Raw genomic sequence first — 22,865 nt, forward strand, 5'->3', positions numbered from 1 at the left:
TGGAGGGGTTTAAGTATCCGAGTGACCCTAAGAGCTATGTTGTCTGGGGCTATATGCCCCTGGTAGGGTCTCCCGAGGCAAACAGGTCCTAGGCGACGGGTCAGACTAAGAGCGGTTCAAAACCCTTTAATGATGAGTTACATTTCGAGCACCGTGACGTCGCCCGGTATGGTGCAGCCCGGTCCCCACCCTGGAGCCAGGACACCCTAGGCCGTAGGTCGATGATCGACTTTGTTGTCATTTCATCTGACCTGCGGCCGTATGTCTTGGACACTCGGGTGAAGAGAGGGGTGGAGCTGTCAACTGATCACCACCTGGTGGTGAGTTGGATCCGATGGCGGGGGAGGAAGCTGGACAGACTCGGCAGACCCAAGCATACTGTAGGTCTGCTGGGAATGTCTGACCGAGTCTCCTGTCAGAGATCTTAACTCCCACCTCCGGCAGAGCTTCCGACTGGATCCGAGGGAGGCTGAGATATTGAGTCCGAGTGACCATGTTCTCCCACCGCCATTGATCGAAGCGGCCGATCGGAGCTGTGGCCTTAAGGTCTCCGGTGCCTTCGAGGCGGCATCCCCGAACCCGTGGTGGACACCGGAAGTAAGGGATGCCGTCAAGCAGAAGAAGGAGTCCTATCAGCCTGTTGGCTTGTGGGACTCCTGAGGCAGCTGAAGGGGACGGCAGGCCAAGGGGACTGGCAGCCCGGGTGGTTGTGGAGGCAAAAAAACTCGGCTGGCCTCGAAGAGATTCTGGCAAACCGTCCGGCGCCTCAGGAGAGGGAAACAGTGCCCTACCAACGGTGTTTACAGTAGATGTGGGCAGCTGTTGACCTCAACTGGGGATGTCGTTGGGCGGTGGAAGGAGTACTTTGAGGATCTCCTCAATCCCGCTGTCACGTCTTCCATTGAGGAAGCAGAGGATGAGGGCTCAGAGGTGGACCTCGTCCATCTCCCGGGCTGAAGTCACAGAGGTAGTCAAGAAACTCGTCAGTGACAAGGCTACCTCAAGTCTCTGGATGTTGTGGGGCTGTCTTGGTTGACACGCCTGTGCAACATCTCGTGGCGGTCGGGGACAGTGCCTCTGGGGATGGCAGACCGGGGTGGATGGTCCCTCTTTTTAAGAATGGGGACCGGAGGGTGTGTTCCAACTACAGGGGGATCACACTTCTCAGCCTCCCCGGGAAAGTCTATGCCAGGGTACTGGAGAGGAGAATACGGCCGAATAGTAGAACCTCAGATTCAGGAGGAACAGTGTGGTTTTCGTCCGGGCCGTGGAACACTGGACCAGCTCTATACCCTCTACGGGTGCTGGAGGGGTTCATGGGAGTTTGCCCAACCAGTCCACATGTGTTTTATGGATTTGGAGAAGGCATTCGACTGTGTCCCTCGCGGCATCTTGTGGGGTCCCTGGGTCCTTTGCTAAGGGCTGTCAGGTCCCTGTACGACCGAAGCAGGAGCTTGGTCCGCAATGCTGGAAGTAAGTCAGACTTGTTCCCAGTGCATATTGGACTCCGGCAGGGCTGCCCTTTGTCGCCGGTTCTGTTCGTAATTTAATCTAGGGGTCTTGTTCACGAGTGAGGGAAGGATGGAACGGGAGATTGACAGAAGGATCGGTGCAGCTTCTGCAGTAATGCGGTCGATGTATCGGTACTGTCGTGGTGAAGAAAGAGCTGAGCCGCAAGGCGAACATCTCGATATACCGGTCAATCTACGTTCCTACTCTCACCTGTGGTCATGAGCTTTGGGTCATGACCGAAAGGACAAGATCCCGGATACAGGCGGGCCGAAATGTGCTTTCTCCGCAGGGTGGCTGGGCGATCCCTTAGAGATAGGGTTGATAAACTCGGTTACCGGGGAGGAGCTCTGCTCTTTCACATCGAGAGGAGGTCAGCTGAGGTGGCTTGGGCATCTGTTCGGATGCCTCCGGAACGCCTTCCTGGGAAGGTGTTCCGGTCCCGTCCACCAGGAGGAGACCCCGGGGAAGACCTAGGACACAGCTGGAGGGACTATGTCTCCCGGCTGGCCTAGGAACGCCTCGGTGTCCCCCCGGAAGAGCTGGAGGAAATGTCTGGGGGAGAGGGAAGTCTGGGCATCTCTGCTTAGATTGCTACCCCTGCGACCCGGCCCCGGATGAAGCGGAAGAAGATGTATGTATGTAGGTAGATAGAGGATAAACAAAGAGAGGTGGATAGAGGAAAGACAAAGAGAGGTGGATAGAGGATAGACAAAGAGAGGTGGATAGAGGATAGACAAAGAGAGGTGGATAGAGGAAGACAAAGAGAGGTGGATAGTGAAAGACAAAGAGAGGGGGACAGTGAGAGTGAAAGCAAGCTGTACGTGGCTTGTACTTCAAAACATTGTTAGGTGTTTTAAAACTGTTCCCACAAGGAAGGAGGCTATTTCTGTCTTAGTGGTTAGGTTTAGGGCCAACAATACAATTGGTGTAAGTTTTTAGATATAAAATATCAGGGGTTTAGGTGTTAGTGTTAGGCATAGATGTTTGGTTATTGATGTTGAAGTTAGGGTAAGGGTTACGGTATATTTTCACATTATGGTACGGGCCAGGGCGATATTAGATACATTTTTAAGTTTAGGGCAATAAACTTTAACTTCTCCAATTAGATTGCTAAGTTAGACATGCACATGTGCGTGCATGCGCAATGTGCTATGGTGTTTGTGTTTTCACATTCGTTTTGAAATTGTATCAAAGTAAAGAGTAGGAAACCGCAAAGTAACCTGAAATCGAAAATTAATTAAATGTGTTAATTAGAATGTGTTCAATCAATCAAATGTATCAGGACAGTGGCAGCTAAAAACGTCAGGTATTGTCTTGATCTGCAACACAACCAGGAGGACTTTGGACAGGGACAGCAACGGGTCTTTCAAGCCTGGTACTCCTCAGGTGTGGGCAAAGACCTCATGTCCTCCCAAGTTTAAAACGGCAGGAGACAGGGAATATGTATTAAAATTTTCAGATTCAAGTGGGGAGTAAAAGAACAAATTGAAGCAAGATTTACAACATAAGGTACTCAGGTCTTTTCAGGTCTGCAGAGACTCGGGGTAGTATCAGAGATGTACTTACTGGTTTCAGAGTTAGCATGTCAGAGCTATGTACTGCCAGAGAGAACGTTCGAGTTGACAGCTAAGAACAGCTGTACAAGCCATTAAATAGTGGAATATTTGAAAAATTTATTTTGCATGAGAAACCTGTATGCTAAATCTTTAATTAATGAGCCAGTAGTGCAGATTTGGAAACAGAAAGACAGTTTCCAGCATTTTACAGCAGTGGTTCCCAACCAGGGGTACTAGGACCCCTGGGGGTACTTGGCCTTTCCACAGGGGGTACTGGAAAACACTCATGACACCATAGACTTACTAGTGAAATGAACATGAGGGGTACTTCAGGGGTACTCCAAGCAGTGCAAATTCTTTTTGGGGGTACAGTAACTGAAAAAGGTTGGGAGCCACTGTTTTACAGCAAAGTATCATTAATTAACTTGGATCCCAAGTGTAACCATACTGAGATAGAATAGGAAACTGTGTTGCTGTGAGTGTTACTGGGAGGGGAAAGCAGCAGAGTGGTATTACTAGTTCACTGTGTCCATGAACACCAAGGATTTTACTGCGCCCCCCGTCAGGAACAGACATCACCTTGACCGTCACGGTTCATCTGACTGCAGCGCCACCTACTGGCAGCTCCATGCTGACCTTACCGACAGCATGAACAGCATCGGCAATCGATCGCGTCACCTTGCTCCAGGGCAACGGCACCCTGAAGACTTCTTCGGTGGTGGGCATCGAAGGTAAGACTGTCCCAGGTGTCCTACAGAGCCTCCTGCTGTTTGAAGAAGGTGGAGATTGTGGTGGTGGACCGGGCCGGCAATGTGGGTGTGTGTGTGGGCTCAGTGAAGGACCTATAGGGTGTGAACTCCACAGCACAGACCTCTGTCTGCAAACCTACAGCTGAACGTGAATGTAACACTATGTCCACCAGAGGGCACCCTTTGACTCAGTCCCTGTGTCTGAATGTCTGTGTGATGCTTTCTCTTGTCCTGTGGTTTGGAGCAGAGATCTAGAGTTCCATATTGACCACAGATAGTAAGATATAAAAGTGTGAGTGTGATGCTGTAAAGGGAGATGGGTAAAAAGTACTCTGTGAAAAGTGACGTTTTTTTTGTCAATGGCTCTCAATTTGTAAAACCTAACCTGTTGAGCATGAGGTCCTCTCACCATCCATGTCCTTTAACTGCTCCCTCACTCCCTCTACCTGTTAACAAAATATACTCACAGCCTCTTACAACTGATCATAACTCAACCCAGATCACAATCACCAGAATTCTAGACACCTGTTACTTATCTACACGATAACTGCCACTTCTTCTTTATAAGGTATTATTTGTAGTAGACTTTACCAAGCCTGTGATCTTGATAACCATTTGACGTATCGTTTTTCAGCCTGCTGTTTATCTTCCCACTCTGCTCAAATTAATGTTTTACTCTTCTTTCGCAAACAAGTGATAATAAAGGGATTCCTATGTGGCCGTATAATGAACTCTGTTAGAAGACTGATGGAGCTCACCATTGATGCTATACAGTATGATGAAAGTGAGAAAAGAGATTTGTATGCTACAATATATTGTCAATTCAATCATCTCCTTTATGTTTGAAATGGGCACTCTGGGACCACCGGTTGCCCAACCTAGCCTGACTGACCACCCTTTGCCAAATTTAGCCTGCTTGTTTTTTTCTGTGCCGCCTTTTTGTTTCAATATCCCTTGCAGGTTATTAAATAAACATCGCCCTTCCGCGATTTGAACCATAATCTTCCGTCCGGGCATAGGCGCCGATACCCATAGCGAGCACCCACGAAAATACCGAGCACGAGCACCCACGTGTGCCAGACCGCCAGTCCGCCAGTAGGCTACATTCATTTAAAATTAAACTTGCCGTTGGTGATATGTAAAGCGTCTGTCACACTGTGATTGGTTATGTCGATGTTAGTGACAGCGACATAACCAGTCGCCTGCTCCGGGTGCTCCCTATCCACCAATCACAGCGTTTCTCAAAAAATCCCACTATCAAAAACTCATAGCAGAAATTAGGGAGAAACTCCCAGAAACTATATGTGTCGTTTTTTTTAATCGATATTTAGATAATAGCGCAAAACATTAATTTCCCACGAACTGATCGCGGTTAGGCCTACGTGTCAGTTAAACTTTTCATCTCCAATCCTGTATTTGTGATAAGTGGAACATTTTGAAAGATCTACTTTACGGCTTTATTAATAAGTAAATGAATAGGTGTGCGTAGTGCGTTTATATATGTATATAGGTGTATATATAGGTATATATAGGTATTTATATATAGGTATATATAGGTGTGTGTGTATATATATATATATATTATATATATATATATATGGCGTGCGCCTATGAGCACCCACGGAGGAAAACATAATCGGCGCCTATGCGTCCGGGTGTATTCATTACATCGCCAGTTTTCAATCATTTCCTTTAAGTTTGAAATGGGCACTCTGGGGAAACAAACATGAATGAATAAGAAGCCCCAATGGGGTGTAGAAATGACAGTTTCCTCTTCATTATGGTTGTCAGAAACATGGAACTGTCACTTAACAGTAAGTTATCGACCTGCTTTGGATTGTCCTAAACACACAGGACAACATGTTTAATTCTAGTTTGCAGATTGTGAGCACCTAAAACTTTTTGGATTTGAGACAGAAAACATAACAATAACATATGGAAATTACATTTATAACAGAACAGTCTATGATTTCAATTATTCCTACAGTTTTGCAGTGCAATGCATTTAATACTATTCAATAGGCAGAATTCCGATTAAGACTGTACATTAAAATTAACCTCAGCTCTGTGTACAACTATCAGTGAGAGAAAGCAATATGAGATGCACAGGCCTCCTTACCGCATTCGAAAAAACTGAAAGTAGACCTTTACAGATGGAAGGAGATAGAGACATCACCAGAGGAATGCATGGTAAAAGTACCAGACGTTTATTTGCTTGACTTTGTTGATTAGCTACCCATGTCATTATTTTCACTTTGTGTAGATGTAGCTATCAATATTGCTGCCAAAATTGTATCCCCAGGTGTAGGTCTAAGAGACCAGACTTGTTATCCCTGAGTCGTGGGTTTCGTTACATTCTGTGTATTTGCGTCATTTCATTGTATGGTTTGTGTTAAACGACCTACTCCTTATGGGTGTTTAGGATACCTGATATAGGCACACACACATACATAGATTGAAGTGACCAGACTGGTCATCCCCGAGTTCTGGGTTGCTAGATGAACCCTTGTTTTCTGTACTTGACTGATGAGGAGAATTGAGGATAATGTTAGGCCGTGAATCACATGACCTTATAAATGTTTGGCTTGTGACGAAAGATTATCTACATTTTCCAACAATGTCCAGCATATTATGGTTATTTATGATTGCATATGTTCACAAACAATATGGAGTCAGATTATTAGATATTATATTTTTATGTCGGTCATAGACATTATTTTGGCACTTTTTTTTCCTACCTGTCCACTCAGCAACATTTGAAGGGGTTCACCTGTATCTCGCAAACCACATAGGAGCTGACCCCAGAGAAGAACAGGTGGAACGGGGCCACACTAGAGATGTTGTCAGAAGTTGAAACAGATCCTGAGTCTTCCCCAAAATGGAACTCGAATGATTTTGAACGACTTCTTATGACGGCAGAACAAAGAAGAGCAGACAAGGGACTATGTTTTGGAGAAAAGACGCTGCTAACTGCCACCAGGGGTTGATCGTCTACTGCCACATAAGCCCTACCCTGCCCATCTCATTTCCCTATAGCTCCAAAAACGTTATACAACCAACTCAAAGGAAAGCATTACATCCTAATAAGCTACTACAGCTTTAGCCCTGTTCTATAGATTTGTGTCTCACTGGTACCAATTTATTTCATAATTGCACCAGATAACAAATTTAGCCATTGATACTGTTCTAAATGTAAACATTTCTTTAAAGGTTATTTGCATGCCTCAGTGTGTAACTCTGAAAGCTTGGGTTTTACTGTAGCTCACTCTTAGCTATGGTGGAACAGTAGGCTAAAGTCAAAGGTCCAAGGATCTGAAATGTGTCGGGGTGTGTCGATGGATCTGAAATGTGTGTGTGTGGGGGGGGGGGGGGGGGGGCGAAGGATCTGAAATGTGTCGGGGTGTGTCGAAGTGTCTGAATTGTGTCGGGGTGTGTCGAAGGATCTGAAATGTGTCGGGGTGTGTCGAAGTGTCTGAAATGTGTCGGGGTGTGTCGAAGGATCTGAAATGTGTCAGGGTGTGTCCAGGTGGGTCAAGTGTATCAGAATGTATCCACTGAGTCTGACACAAGGTGGTCCATTTTGTGGGGTGTCTAAGCTTGTGTCTAAGTCTTGTAACGGCCGCTGTCTGAAATGGAATCATTCTAACACACATTGACACACAATGTGTTTGAATATGTGTCAAGACGCGCTCTCAAATTGTCAAACATCAGAATACCTTCTTAAAGTGATACAAAACAATAAGCAATCTGTCATTTAGCAAAAATGAATATCCAAATTGACTTACAGCATTGCGTTTCACAAGGACAACACCTTATATCTATGAATGTTGGTTTTTCCACAATGCACATTGGTTCTAAACATCAGAGATCAAATTGAAAATTCTTTGTATTCACCCTTTCATCATATAACATTAATGCTGGTCTCCAGCAGCATTTAAACAAAGCATTCAAGCAGGGGTCAGGACATTGCCACATCCCTTTCTCTTTCAATTGTACAGTATGTGACACAGTAAGAAAATATATTTAGAAGGAAACAGGGTTTAAAGGAAAAGCTAATACAGTTTTTAATGCATTCTGATTGTACTGTAGATAACAAGGTATTGTTAATCAATGTGTTTTTCACAAATCCAGTTAAGTTGAAAGGTACATGGATTATCATTCCATTTCTTTATAGGATCAGGAAAACAAAGATTTATCTCGGCACAGTCCTCCCGTTCACCAGCATTATCAGGCTGTTGTGCTGCCCAGTACCTGTAGTGGGAACAAAACAGAGAACCAGAGAGTCAGACACTAGAATATGTTTTATAAGGTTAAAGAGACAGCGGAGAAGTTTATCTATGTCAACAAAGTCAGACAAACAAGTGCAAACCATCCAAACTGCATTCAATGTGAAGGAAGTTGCCATCTACCACTGATTAAATTGTGAAATAGCCTTAGCACAATGACTGGACTTTTAACAGTTTTTTATGCTAGCTGTTACTGTTGACTATCAGTCATTGAATCAACGCTGGTAATCATTGGCTTGCAAAACAACCTCTAACAACATCAGTGTGAACCTTATTCACACTGAAAAACAGATACTTAAAGAATGATATACATGAAATGTAGTTTCATACAGAGAATAATCTCTTACACTGTAGTCAGAGTTGTGTTGTCCACCCATCTCCAGGTCCCCTCAGCCTTACGGTCAGTCAGACCGATCCAAGTACGTATGTTTAATGAAATGAGTGTTCATACAGATGTCTTGATTAACCTATTTCAATTTCTCAAGTCAATATAAAGGCCATCTTGATTAGATTAAAAGGTAAACCAGTTCAGTTCACTTACCATGTAACATGTCTCTCTCTTCTCTCAGGGTTTTGTAACTAGCTTGTAGTTGGCCCCACATTTCAGACAGGTTTTTTTGTCAGGTCATTGCAGCTGGTCTGTAGTTTGTCTCTTTCTGTGTATTGATGCCCAATGACTTCATCTGTAATATTAAAGTAATATTAAGGGCTGGTGTTGTGGACATTCTTGAACTGATGTATACTTGGTCTTTATACATGTGTGAATGGGTTACTAGTTAAAGGTACTGAGTCCCATGTTCAGATTAGAAAAGGAATGTGGGGGGATCTGGAATTTGTCTAAGGGGGCATCCTAGACTGGTGTCAGCAGATTATAGGGTTAATCGTAAATCTGCCAATCTGTATAAACCATAACCATGAGTGTCTATTTGTAGTTTGTCCAGATGCTTTAATGACTCCTCAGGAGTTGAGAAGGATAAGGTGGGGGGACAGCCGCCCTTTGGGAAAAAGCCTATGATAGATGGGCAACAACTTACCACACCCCTTTTAACTGTGATAAATAAGGACTGTTCATGTGTTAAAGTTAGAGACTCCTCGAATGATTATGTTTGTAAGCATTTGACGCGTCTCTCTTATTTGCAAATAATAATTAATAAACTGTTTAATTGTGCCAAGATAATTTTGTCTCTGTTTCTTACTCCTTTAAGAGTGTCGATCGATGGAATTACCATCACACTGGTCCATGGATTCTATCCTTGTGTCTACACACATTTTACCCACATTTTTCCTCTGCCAATTTCCTGATGTCCAGTTTGGGATTATGATTTAGGGGTAGTTGAGATTTAACAATGTTCCTTCCAAACACTCACTTTTTTATATATGTTGAAATTGAACAACTTTTTTAGATATCTGGGGTGCCGGATCCTGAACTGCATTAGAAATGACTCAATCCAATGAGTTGGCATAAATTAGCAAAATGTTATGAGTTTCTGCAGGGAAAGTGAAAAAGCAGTGGCTGTAAAAAGTGTTCAACCTGCTTGGACTTTTCCACATTTTATTGGGCAATAACATGCATTCAAAATGGATATTGGAGTTTTTTGCCGCTCATGAACAAATGTCCATAATGTCAAATTGAAAAATAAGCCCTATGAATTGTTGTTGATTAATTACAAGTATATAACAGGAAATAATTGATTACATTCACCCCTTTAGTCAATATTTGGTAAAGGCACCTTTAGCAGCAATTACAGCCATGACTCTATTTGGGAGCTCGGGAGGAGCTCAGAGTAGAGCCGCTGCTCCTCCACATCGAGAGGGGTCAGCTGAGGTTGCTTGGGCATCTTTTTCGGATGCCTCCGGAACGCCTTCCTGGGAAGGTGTTCCGGTCCCGTCCCACCGGGAGGAGACCCCGTGGAAGACCTAGGACACGCTGGATGGACTATGTCTCCCGGCTGGCCTGGGAACGCCTCGGTGTCCCCCCGGAAGAGCTAGAGGAAGTGTCTGGGGAGAGGGAAGTCTGGGCATCCCTGCTTAGACTGCTGCCCCCGCGACCCGGCCCCGGATAAGCGGAAGAAGATGGATGGATGGACTCTATTTGGATAATTCTCTACCACATCTGGACACATCAATTTGAGGAACTTTGGTAAAAAGCAATGTGCCATTCTTTCAACATTCTAAAATGTTGTCAGTTCAACTTTTAAGTGTAAGTGAATTAAACTTACAGTAGACAGACAGTCCTATGATCCTAAGCAGAAGCAGAACACACAGCAGTCCCAGACACACTGCAGCTACTCCAGAGGTCCTTTTCCACCACTGACAAGACACTGAATCTGAACATCAAATAAAATAAAAAACATTGAAATACCGATAATGAAAGTATGTGAATGTTTAAGTCATAAGACAAGTCATAAGCCCTGCTAAAGGTCAAAATAGTAAAATAATTAAAGCAAATTTAGTTTTAATGTATATTATTTCTATGTACTGTTTTCATTTAAAAAATAAGGCTGTTGTAACGAGGAGGACGCACGCCACCCCTCCCGACGTGGTGTTCGGGCGCACGTCATCGCCGGCCTTCTAGCCACGCCGCTCCTCCTCCACGGCACTGTCCTGTCTTGTTATTGCACACCCTGGTGTCCATTCCCTCATTAGATCGCATATATAAGTTCCTGTGTTTCCGGCTGTCTTTGTGTGGTATTAGCACATGTGTGATAAAGACAAGGAAGTTCTATCTCGACTGTTCTCTTTTGAGTGATTTAGTGGTTGAAATGTGATCAACTCACCATAGAGGTTAAATGAAGGTGTAACCATGAAGATAACATCATTACTTTTGATGGAAGTAGCTAGGTCAGAGTTGTTCAGGGAGACTTCCTGTTATTCAGTGACAGTCACACTAAGAATCTGCCATTATAAATCATTTGTGCATTGCATTGAATGGTGCTGCGAATCACTGTGCAGAAAGACTAAAAAGCAAAAAAATGCATTAAACCTAATTGTGTAAGCTACAGCTACTATGTAACATGTACATTTATTTTTAACCCCAGCTGATTTTGTACATTTGCCCACGGACAAAGAAATGATCAGTCTATTATTTTAATGGTAGGTTTATTTGAACAGTGAGAGACAGAATAACAACAACAAAATGTGAGGGGTGTACTCACTTTTGTGAGATACTGTATGTTCAAACTCTGTAATTCTAGATATAAATTTAGCAAAAGTTTTTTAATTACATCAAACAGTGTATAGTTGTCTAGCCAGTGGGGGGAAACGAGTAAAGAATATTAATGATACATTTGATATTTTGACTAAATGCAGTTAAGTCAACTTTTTTTATGTAGTACTTTGAACAGAACACAGCTTATCCAAAGTGCTTTACAGAGAAATGGTAAACAGAGATGAGAAAAGCACATCATTACACATGCACTAATATGGCATGCACTCAAATACAGCTTGAAGTATTTGTAATTATGTTATCTGACTAGAATGTGAATGTGTTATCTATATAGTAATCTCATTTTCATATCAGTGCCCTGAGGAATAGTGTGTGAGAGAAAAATACAGTGAGGCAAGTCTGACACTTTTGAAACTAGAAAAAGCAGTACATGGAGAAAAGGTTTTGAAAGTACTGGAATGTATCCCAGTATGCACTGGGTGAAAAGCAGCACCACAGAGCTAACACACTTAATTCATCGAAATGTGCATGTCTTCATAGTATGGAAATCAGAGTCCCTGGAAGAAACACAAGGAGAACATGCAAGCAGTACCCAGAAAGGACCAGGGTTGGAGTTTAACCCATGCTGTGAGGTGACAGTGCTAACCACTGAGCCATCATGCCACTGCAAGCACTAATCCATGGGCCACTCAAGTACCACATTACTATAGTGTTGAAATGAATGATCATGCATGCATTGTCAAACTGGACAGTGGCTGCTATTCTTTTCTTTCTTTTAAAACAAGTATCTTTTCCTATAGTTGGAATCAGGCTAATGACAACTGTGCATGCCTTACACCGGTCAAGTTTGAAAATACATCTGTTCGAGTGGGTATGTTGCTGCTGGGTTACTCGGTCAGACTTACACAACACAAGTCATGGTAAGTGAATCAGATTTCATGGTGTAACTTCATTACATACACATGAACACAGTTTTCTAAAAGCTGTTGTCATCATGTTATTGACCGATTTGATGTGATTGTCTATCTGTGTCTAGCTTGTAACTATCTAACTGGCTAGGCTAGCCTAGCTTGGAAAAAATGTAGCTAGCTAATGAAAAGTTACTGACATACTTTTCTAAAGTCAGTCACTCTGCCATTAATAATTCTGCCATTAATAACTAGCTGGCCAATTCACTCATCTAGTTATCTTAGCTAGGCGTGCTAGCTAACAGATATATCTAGTGAGTTTTCAAGGGAGTTAACTTACTTAACATTACTTGACATATTAAAGATTGAATCTAAACAAAATCAATGCTAAAGTTTGAAATGATTTTCATTTTGTCTCATAAAATTATTTTACAATTTTGAGCATGTGTTAACACTTTATTGAAGGTGTTTGCTTGTAATAATTTAGGAAAAATCTGCTAAAATAAGTAAGTATCTCATCAAAACCTTTTAGGATAATGTCTGTGAAATGTATTGTTTTTACCTTTTATTTGGATTAGGATATTTTACTTAAATTTTAGGGTATTTGTTTGTAAGCCATAGCTGCCAGTCATTTGACATTTTTTTTTAAGTTTTATTTTTTACAGTGTATTAATCTATTTTGTACAGTTTTTTTTTCTTTTTTTTACAATCTTGAACGTGTGTCAACACTTTATTCAAGGTGTTTGTTTGTAATAAATCTGTAAAATAAAGTTTTTCTCTGCAGAACTTGTTACATTCAAACCCTTTATTGAAGGTCAAAATGTCTGTAAATGTATGGTGTTTGTCCTTTATTTGAATTATGATTATGATTATTATTATTTTTTTTACAGTGCATCCACGACCCATTTTAAATGCCCTGGCTGTGGGAAGGAGATTCTCACCTAAGATTTGATGGTACATGGCCCTGTCCATCGCCCCTTTGATGCAGTGAAGTTGTCCTTTTTGTTGTTATTCTGTCTCTCACTGTTCAAAACAATCTACCATTAAAATTATAGCCTGATCATCACTTTGTCAATGGGCAAACATACAAAATCAGCAGGGTATCAAATATTTTTTTTCTCATTGTAAATTGATGGAGTCTATGAATTTCATTCGCATCGTGAGGATGGATTTAATCACAGGCCATGACTGTCGCCTGAAATGTGTTTTTATGAAACTGTTCATCAACTATATGAAATAGGAAACCCCCAAAAAAGTCAAGACTTTTATCATTTGATAAATATTTTTATAATTTATCTTTATATTTAATACATTGAAATGTATTTATCTGGCAATTCAAAATTGCTTTCTAAGATCATTTTTAAAAGGAAAGAGCAGTAAAGGCCAATATCAATCACAAAATACATTCCTTAATTATCCTTCTTATGAACATTGTGAAACAGCTGTATATTACATTTATGGCTAATTTAAAATGAAGACAAAATAGTCTTTATGGATAAACCAATGTTAACCATGAATAATTGCTTATGGACTTTTCCTCAATCTTCCTTTAATTCCTCCTTCAGCCACAATCTTCATCTCTTTCCTTAAAACACAATGGAGAACATGTTTATAGGATTCTAACACTGTACTTTCTCTAATAGGGGTAAGAATGAGGAGGAAGAGATCAAATATGGAGATTTTCTACATGGTCTTCTCTCCTATTTTCATGTGTCCCCATAACCCATCAGATGATACATTTAGATGGGAGGGACTTCTGACACGCATCTAATAGATTTAAGAAAGAGATAAAAAGACAGGAGAGATGAGTTTGACATTGAGAATCTCCCTTCTTCTAAGACAGTCTTTACACTATTCCTCACTGTCCATCTTACCTTGCTTAGAGAACATATGGAAATTAATCTTCCCAGAGGTCTAATACAAATACATATAGAAGAACATAAAACACAAACAATGACAAAGAAAAAACATCTGTTGTTGCTGTTATAATTTTTATCATTATATATATATATATATATATATATATATATATATATATACACACACACACAGGTGCTGGTCATACAATTAGAATATCATCAAAAAGTTGATTTATTTCAGTAATTCCATTCAAAAAGTGAAACTTGTATAATGTATACATTCAAGTGTTGATATATTTCAAGTGTTTATTTCTTTTAATTTTGATGATTATAACTGACAACTAATGAAAACCCCAAATTGAGTATCTCAGAAAATTTGAATATTTTGAAAAGGTTCAATATTGAAGACACCTGGTGCCAAATTCTAATCAGCTAATTAACCCAAAACACCTGCAAAGGCCTTTCAATGGTCTCTCAGTCTATTTCTGTAGGCAACACAATCATGGGGAAGACTGCTGTCATGACAGCTATCCAAAAGACGACCATTGACACCTTGCACAAGGAGGGCAAGACACAAAAGGTCAGAGCTAAAGAGGCTGGGTGTTCACAGAGCTCTGTGTCCAAGCACATTAATAGAGAGGCGAAGGAAGGAAAAGATGTGGTAGAAAAAAAAATGTACAAGCACCCTGGAGAGGATTGTGAAACAAAACCAAAAAATTTGAGATTCACAAAGAGTGGACTGCAGCTGGAGTCAGTGCTTCAAGAACCACCACGTACAGACGTATGCAAGACATGGGTTTCAGCTGTCGCATTCCTTGTGTCAAGCCACTCTTGAACAAGACACAGCGTCAGAAGCATCTTGCCTGGGCTAAAGACAAAAAGGACTGGACAGCTGCTGAGTGGTCCAAAGTTATGTTCTCTGATGAAAGTAAATTTTTCATTTCCTTTGGAAATCAAGGTCAACGAGTCTAGAGGAAGAATCCACGTTACTTGAAGTCCAGTGTTTTCACAGTCAGTGATGGTTTGGGGTGCCATGTCATCTGCTGGTGTTGGTCCACTGTGTTTTCTGAGGTCCAAGGTCAACGGAGCCGTCTACCAGGAAGTTTTAGGGCACTTCATTCTTCCTGCTGCTGACCAACTTTATGGAGATGCAGATTTCATTTTCCAACAGGAATTGGCACCTGCACACAGTGCCAAAGCTACCAGTACCTGGTTTAATGACCATGGTATCCGTGTTCTTAATTGGCCAGTAAAAACGCCTGACCTTAACCCTATAGAAAATCTATGGGATTGTGAAGAGGAAGATGCGATACGCCAGACCCAACAATGCAGAAGAGCTGAAGGCCACTATCAGAGCAACCTGGGCTCTCGTAACACCTGAGCAGTGTCCCAGACTGATTGACTCCATGCCACGCTGCATCGCTGCAGTAATTCAGGCAAAAGGAGCCCCAACTAAGTATTGAGTGCTGTACATGCTCATACTTTATGTTCATACTTTTCAGTCGGCCAACATCTCTAAAAATCCTTTTTTTGTATTGGTCTTAAGTAATATTCAAATTTTCTGAGATACTGAATTTGGGATTTTCATTAGTTGTCAGTTATAATCATCACAATTAAAAGAAATAAACATTTGAAATATATCAGTCTGTGTGTAATGAATGAATATAATATACAAGTTTCACTTTTTGAATGGAATTACTGAAATAAATCAACTTTTTGATGATATTCTAATTTTATGACCAGCACCTGTCCGCTACAATACATATACAAAAAAAAGTGTTTTCTGCTGTTCACACTTATGAAAAAATCTGATCTTAGTCACATTATGAGCAAAATAATTGTTATTATTTGGGGCACAGTGTGAAACTTTGTAATATCTGCCTTGGCATTAGACAAGGTTATAATGTTCAAAAGTGAAAAAATGATTATCTCATTAGCAGAAGCTTTTATCAGTCTGTTCCTTCTAACCTCCTAAACTAAAAAGCCTTTCCACAGGTGCACTTGTTGGGGTCGGAGTGTTGTACTTCATGTAAATGTTTTTGACATTTGAGAACTGGTTCAGAGTCTCAACCTCATGACTGACCTCAAATAGACCATTACTTCCTGCTGAGTAGCTGTCCTTGGGCTCTGTCTCAAATGAAAAAAGTACATTTCATCACAACTGGCTGACATCATGATCACAGGCAGGGTCCTCTACAGGAGCAGTTGTGCGACACTGATGTCAGGAGGTCCCTCACAAGCTCTCTCCTACCTTCATCTCTCAGCCATCAGAGTTTGAATTTCGGCAACTGGCAGTTGCAATAAGTGTGACTTTGCTATCCAGTACATCAGCAAAACGAGTCTAGATGGCCTGAAAGATACAATTTGGTTATATTATAATAGTTGTACAATTACTCTTTAATTTTGTCATTTTAATTATTTCTTATGGGGGCGATTCTCTGTAGATCTAACCTATCATTCCTCCCATGTGGGAATAATATCAGAATTAATTTATTGACCCCTTTGTTTTAGTCTACTGTTGCTGTGATGATAAATATCATTATTTTGATTACACAGCCCCACCTGTTGTCAACAGAAAGAACTGCAACAAAATTGTTATTTTTATATCTCAAAGATTACTTCCTATAATTTATTATTTATGAATATAGCATCTTCCTAAATTGTTTATCATTTGTGTTAAGATTTTATTTAATTTTTATTGGTCCCTGCCTTGCTGCTTCAGACTGCATTCTGCCGATTTGAGTTCTCAGTAGTAGGCCATGGGCTAAGCGTGAATGTGGGGCTTTCCTGTCTCTCACAATGCAATGTACATTGTACGTGTGAAAATATTAATACGCATGCTCAGAATGTTAGGGTGATCAATGTAGTTAACACAAATTTTATGCCAAGTGGATCTGACAGCTGGTAGGCCCACTACAGCGTAATTTCGTCTGTCTGTCTGGCGCCAACATTATTTGGCAAGAAGAGCAAGAAGGGTAGATTGTCTTAGCTTGCTTGTTAGCTTCACAAACGCCAGATAACTTGAGAAAATGAATGAAGTGGATTTCATACTCGATTACGGGATTGAAACATTTAATTTGGAGGAGAAACTTGAAGTAAAGCGACTTGGTGCCCATCAGCCACGGGATATTGTCACCACTCAAACTGCTGGTAAAACTAACCGCGGGTGGAGTGGTTTTTGAAGAAAAAGGTAAATGTCGCAGCCCAAGTTGACAGTGCATAGAGGTGCTCCTGTATGCACTACAGGTGTTCCAGAGCCACTATGACACTCAGCCCATCTTCAAAGAGACATCTAGCACTGTACAAAAGTGTACAGGGAGGAGATAGCTAAGCAAGTGGACGAGACATCATTTGTTGCCATACAAGTTTGACCAGAGGAAGAACCGCCATGCCACATTTCTCTTCAAGTGAGCCCTCAGATATTTTATCATCCTGACGAGTGTCAGAATGTCTATGCTTATACAACTACTTAAGGTTGTTGTTATAGAATGGATCTGTATCCCTAAAAAGTTGTCTTTTGGCTTCGTTGTGGCCTTCAGTGGTGTTGAGCTTAATGCTGTTCACATATGGCCCTGTAGGCACATTGGTTCTGAGCTTGGTTGCATTCCTAATTTAGGTTTGTAAATTTGACAGTGGTAATTTTACATGTGTGTGAGAGAAGAGAGCAATTACACAAGTCTCTCTCTCTCTGTGTCTGTCTCTCTCTCACTCTGTCTGTCAAATCTGAAATATTAAGTATTAACATTTGTTTTTCTAGGTCAATCTACATTCCTACTCTCACCTATGGTCATGAGCTTTGGGTCATGACCGAAAGGACAAGATCCCGGATACAGGCGGCTGAAATGAGCGGCCACCACCCTTAATAACACTGTACATTTCCACTTGAACCTCCCCTTGTGTTGAAAGGTTTAGTCACTGTCCCCCTCTAAATATTACAGCCACCGTTAGTTAAAAATAGGCCAACCTCATGTATGATACATAGCTTCCTCCACTGACAGTCCACTGGCTCATACAGGGAGCAAACCATCTATCCACTAGCCCATTCAGGGAGCAAACAAACTATCCACTGGCCAATACAGGGAGCAAACCATCTTTCCACTGGCCCATACAGGGAGCAAACCAACTATGCACTGGCCCATACAGGGAGCAAACTAACTATGCACTGGCCCATACAGGGAGCAAACCAGATGGAACCAGAAGAACTAGATGGAACAAAGTGGGGGATCCTTTCTCCAAGGCAGTGACCCAGGACTTATTAGTGAAACTTTAAGAGACAGCAGCCAGGTGCTAGTGATGGGACGCTTGAAGCGATCCTTCGGTACACAACTTGAGATTTTCTTGCGAGACAGGTCGTATCGAAGCTTCGGTACCCGTTTCAGATAAAAGAAAACGCCCCTTAGAAGATGTATGAAGCTTCGCTTCTACTCTGTACAACATGATTTGCTACATTTTGGTTTAGAGTCCAGTTTGAGTTTATAAGGAAGTTAAATGCTGTTAATTTTCCATAGTGGGCAAACGTTGTTTGATGACTGAATTGAGATATTGTTACTTGAGATTTTCTAAATGAAACCATCGAGAAAAAATTGTGTTCCTCAATAAAAATTCACAAGATATTTGTTACAAAAGCACTATTCTCTCATCACTGTCCAGTTACAAAAGCACTATTGTCCCATGACATGATTGGTCCAGCACTGTTGCCAGTTCAAAACACATGTAAATTTGAAGCACACACAAATTACGTCTCTCTTTCTTAACTTACGGATTTAATGTGCAGTTGTACATTCAGCATTTACCCATTACTTATGCATATAAAAACAAACATTTAGGAAAAAATTATAAAACAGGTAACCATAAAACCAAAAGAAAGGCCAAGCTCTTTCTAGAGCCTTTACTGTACAGTCCTCCCGTTTAATCACTTCGACCGGACAGCTAAACTGTTTAACAGCTAAACTGTTTACCAGCTATAAACAAAAGAAAAGGGAAACAGTAAAAAAAAAAAAAAGCAGTCTGTGTCTTACTGGGTTAGTCTTTTTGTCCAGGAGTGGTTAGTGTCCAGTGCTGTCTTTGCTTGGGGTTATCCTGGAATTCTGTGCCCTCCAGGTAGCTTTCTTTCTAACAAAATTAATCCTGGGGTGTGCTCCAGGCCAGGTTAAAATAAACTCCATTTAAACTAGGCCGTCCTCCGTCTCTCTGTTGTCAGCGAGGTAAAGACTGGCTGTGAGCTACAGGTTCCCACCAGCTACATCAGTTGTGTAATTAAACTTTCCTTCTCTCTCACCTGTCGTCCAGGTCTCAGATTTCCCTCCACCCCAATGTGGGACGCTAAGTCTGGTCCAACTGCTCATCTGACTGCAGCGCCACCTACTGGCAGCTCCATGCTGACCTGACCGACGCATGAACAGCACCGGCATCGACAGAATCACCTTGCTCCAGGGCAACGGCACCCTGAACACTTCTTCGGTGGTAGGCATCAATGGTGAGAATGTGACCTGGGTGGCCTACAGAGCCTCCTGCTGTTTGAAGAAGGTGGAGATTGTGGTGGTAGATCGGGCCGGCAACGTGGGTGTGTGTGTGGGCTCAATGAAGGACCTGTTGGGTGTGAACTCCACAGCACAGACCTCTGTCTCCAAACCTCCAGCCGTACCAGTATTTAACACTATGTCCACCAGAGGGCGCCCTTTGACTCAGTCCCTGTGTCTGAATGTCTGTGTGATGCTTTCTCTTGTCCTGTGATTTGGAGCAGAGATGTAGAGTTCTATATTGACAACAGGTACTGAGATATGTGTGTATGTGTGATGCTGTAAAGGGAGACGGGTGAAAATATTTGCGTTTCTTCAAACTACACTGGGTGATAACTGAACCTACTGAGATCAGAAGTTTTTCTTAAAAGTAGGTGAACTTTCCCTTTAAATCAAGATGACCACCAAAGTTTCCTTCGGAATAACAATTCAGAAAACAAGCGATAGGTAAAGGGATTTCTATGAGTCTGTATAAATGACCTCTGTTTGAAGACTGATGGAGCTCAACATAAATGTTATATAATGAAAGTAAGAATACAAATATTTCTATGCTAAGAAATATGGCCAATTTGATCATCTCCATTGTGTTAAAATCCACTGTACACTCTAGTAATAAAACATGAATAAATAAGAAGTGAAACCCCATGGTGGTTAGTTGTGAGGATATGACAGTGTTTCCTTTTATTATTCTTATTTCTTCTCTGACATATTTTTATTAGTATCTCACAAAAGCGTATCATTTTATTTTAAGACAACGTATATTGTATTGATGCTTTGGCAAAACCTGCGCAATGTTTGGATATTGGTGCCAGTGATGGGACGCTTGTAACTCAATTTGGATATTTTATTCTTTTGCTAAATATTATTTTGTTTATTGTTTGTGTACATCCTTTATGCATTCAAATTGTACTGTAGATAACTAGGTATTGTTAATCTCTGACTGCTTCACAAATCCAGTTAAGTTTAGTGATACATGTCATGTCATTCCATTTGTTTACAGGATCACTATACCAATTATCAGCACAAACTCAGCACAGTCTTCCTCTCCTACAGTACCACCACCATTATCAGACTGTGTTGCTTCCCAGTACCTGTAGTTGAGATTTAACTATGTTACTTCCAAACACTCGCTTTTTTTAATGTATTTTGATACTGAACAATGTTTTTAAAGGTCTGGGTAGCCTGCTCCTGAACTGCATTAGTAATGACTCAAACCAATGAGTGGGCAGAAATTTGAAAAATGTTATGTTTTTGCACAGAAACAGAAAGGTCAGGGTCTGTTAAGTGTTCACGTCCCTTGATCTTCTCAACATTTTACTGTGTAACAACATGCATTCAAAATGTATTCCCTTAGGAGTTTTTGCCACTGATCAACACAAGAAAGCCCATAATGTTAAAGTGAAAAATACACTCAATTAAAAAATACAAGTTCTCAATTAATTACAAATATAAAACAAAAACTACTTATGAAAAATGAAATAATTGATTACATTCAGCCCTTTTGTCAATATTTGGTAGAGGTTGCCTTAGCAGCAGTTACAGTCATGAGTTTTTTGGATAATTCTCTACCAGCTTTGTTCATCTGGATATAGCAATTTTGCTCAATCAAGTCAAATGAGGATCTTTGGGCAACAGCAAAGTTCCATTCTTTTAACAAGACAACATGTTCTTAAAATGTTGTCAGTTCAACTTTAAGTGTAAGTGAATGAAACTTACAGTAGACAGACAGTTCTATGATCCCAGGCAGTAGCTGAACACACAGCAGTCCCAGACACACCTCAGCAACTTCAGAAGTTATTTTCCAACACTGACAATACACTACATTTATCTGAACGTCTAAGAATAAAACGTTGAAATACGGTAATTAAAAGTATGAACATTGGCACCTTATTGCTGAAAAGATAAGATTAGTTATAATACAAATCACAAGGTAAGCCTGCTTAATGTCAAAGTTGTTAAATTATTTAAGTAAAATATTTTTTATAGGTTTTACTTCATGTACTTTTTTAATCAAAAAAATAAGTGTGTGTTTGCATGTCTGCCTATATGCCTGTGTTAGTACCTGTGTTTCGTCGTGGGTGTTTGTGTGTGTTTGTAAGTATTTTGCATGCATGCAATATTACCTGAATGTTAAATTACATACATTCCTGGTTTGGGCTTGTCAGCTGGGCAATTAATATTTGTGCCAATTACATTCCCTTTATGTCTGTAGATTCTGTCTGATATCTTAGTACACATGTGATAAAGAACATGTCTTCTGTCTGCACTGTTCTGTCTGATATCTTAGTACACACTGTGAAAAAAAAATATTTCTGATAGTTGTTTAAACATCTTTTAGAACTGAATAGGACTATGTTGTTGAACATAAAACGTCTCATTATTATGTGATTCACAAGCCTCTTATTTTCAAATTTGTCTTGGGGAAATAACCTCTGCTCCCCCCTAGTTGGAAACTCATGCCATCCTTTTGCCACACCGGGGAAAATGTGCTAAAACTGCCACTGGTTGGTTCTATCAATAGTGATAACCTCATTCAGAGCTGAGTACAAACCCTCTTTTGAGTAACCTCTATTAAGGAAGTTGAAACACAGCTTTTGCCGGACCATATAAGCGGAGCTGGCCAAGAAATGCAAATGTCTTTGACCGACCGACCCTTGTTAAATAGCATAGTAGTTAGAGACACGGAAAGCAACCAATACTGTATGTCCTGTGTTCGAATCTCATTACAGTCAAAGCAAATTATGCATTAGGATCAGTTCTGGATAGACAAAAACTTCACTGGCAACAACCTTTAGTAGTTAGTAGTTAGTAAGCATAAAATAAAACTGTTTACGTTATACTATGACTATTTGAGGTGGATTTTTGAAGTATGCATCCACGCATGATCTTTTAGGGTTGATCAAAACCCCTTGGGCAGTAAAAGAGTAGGGGTTTCCACGATTCTTTTGTCTTTTTGATTGACAAAAAGGTCAGTTATCGTCACTTATATTGATAGTTATTGTATCAATGGCATTCACGAATGACATAAAAACAAACGTCGTTGTGCCATGAAGTGAAATAGCTTTGGTATGTTCACATTCAATCTGGTCCAACTGCTCATCTGACTGCAGCGCCACCTACTGGCAAACGTATGACTATTCCAATTATTAAGTTACTGTAGTTGATACAAGTAAGCCTATTACTGGCCAATAAGCTGTTATAATGACCAGTGGCAAAAACCATGTTTCATAGATGCTATTTGTTGTGAAAGTCAATAAGGAACCTTTGTTAGTTGCACACAATGCTTAATGGTGTCTAGCGAAATATTCAA

The sequence above is a fragment of the Esox lucius genome, unplaced genomic scaffold (genome assembly GCF_011004845.1).
Source record: "Esox lucius isolate fEsoLuc1 unplaced genomic scaffold, fEsoLuc1.pri scaffold_58_arrow_ctg1, whole genome shotgun sequence".
NCBI lineage: Eukaryota > Metazoa > Chordata > Actinopteri > Esociformes > Esocidae > Esox > Esox lucius.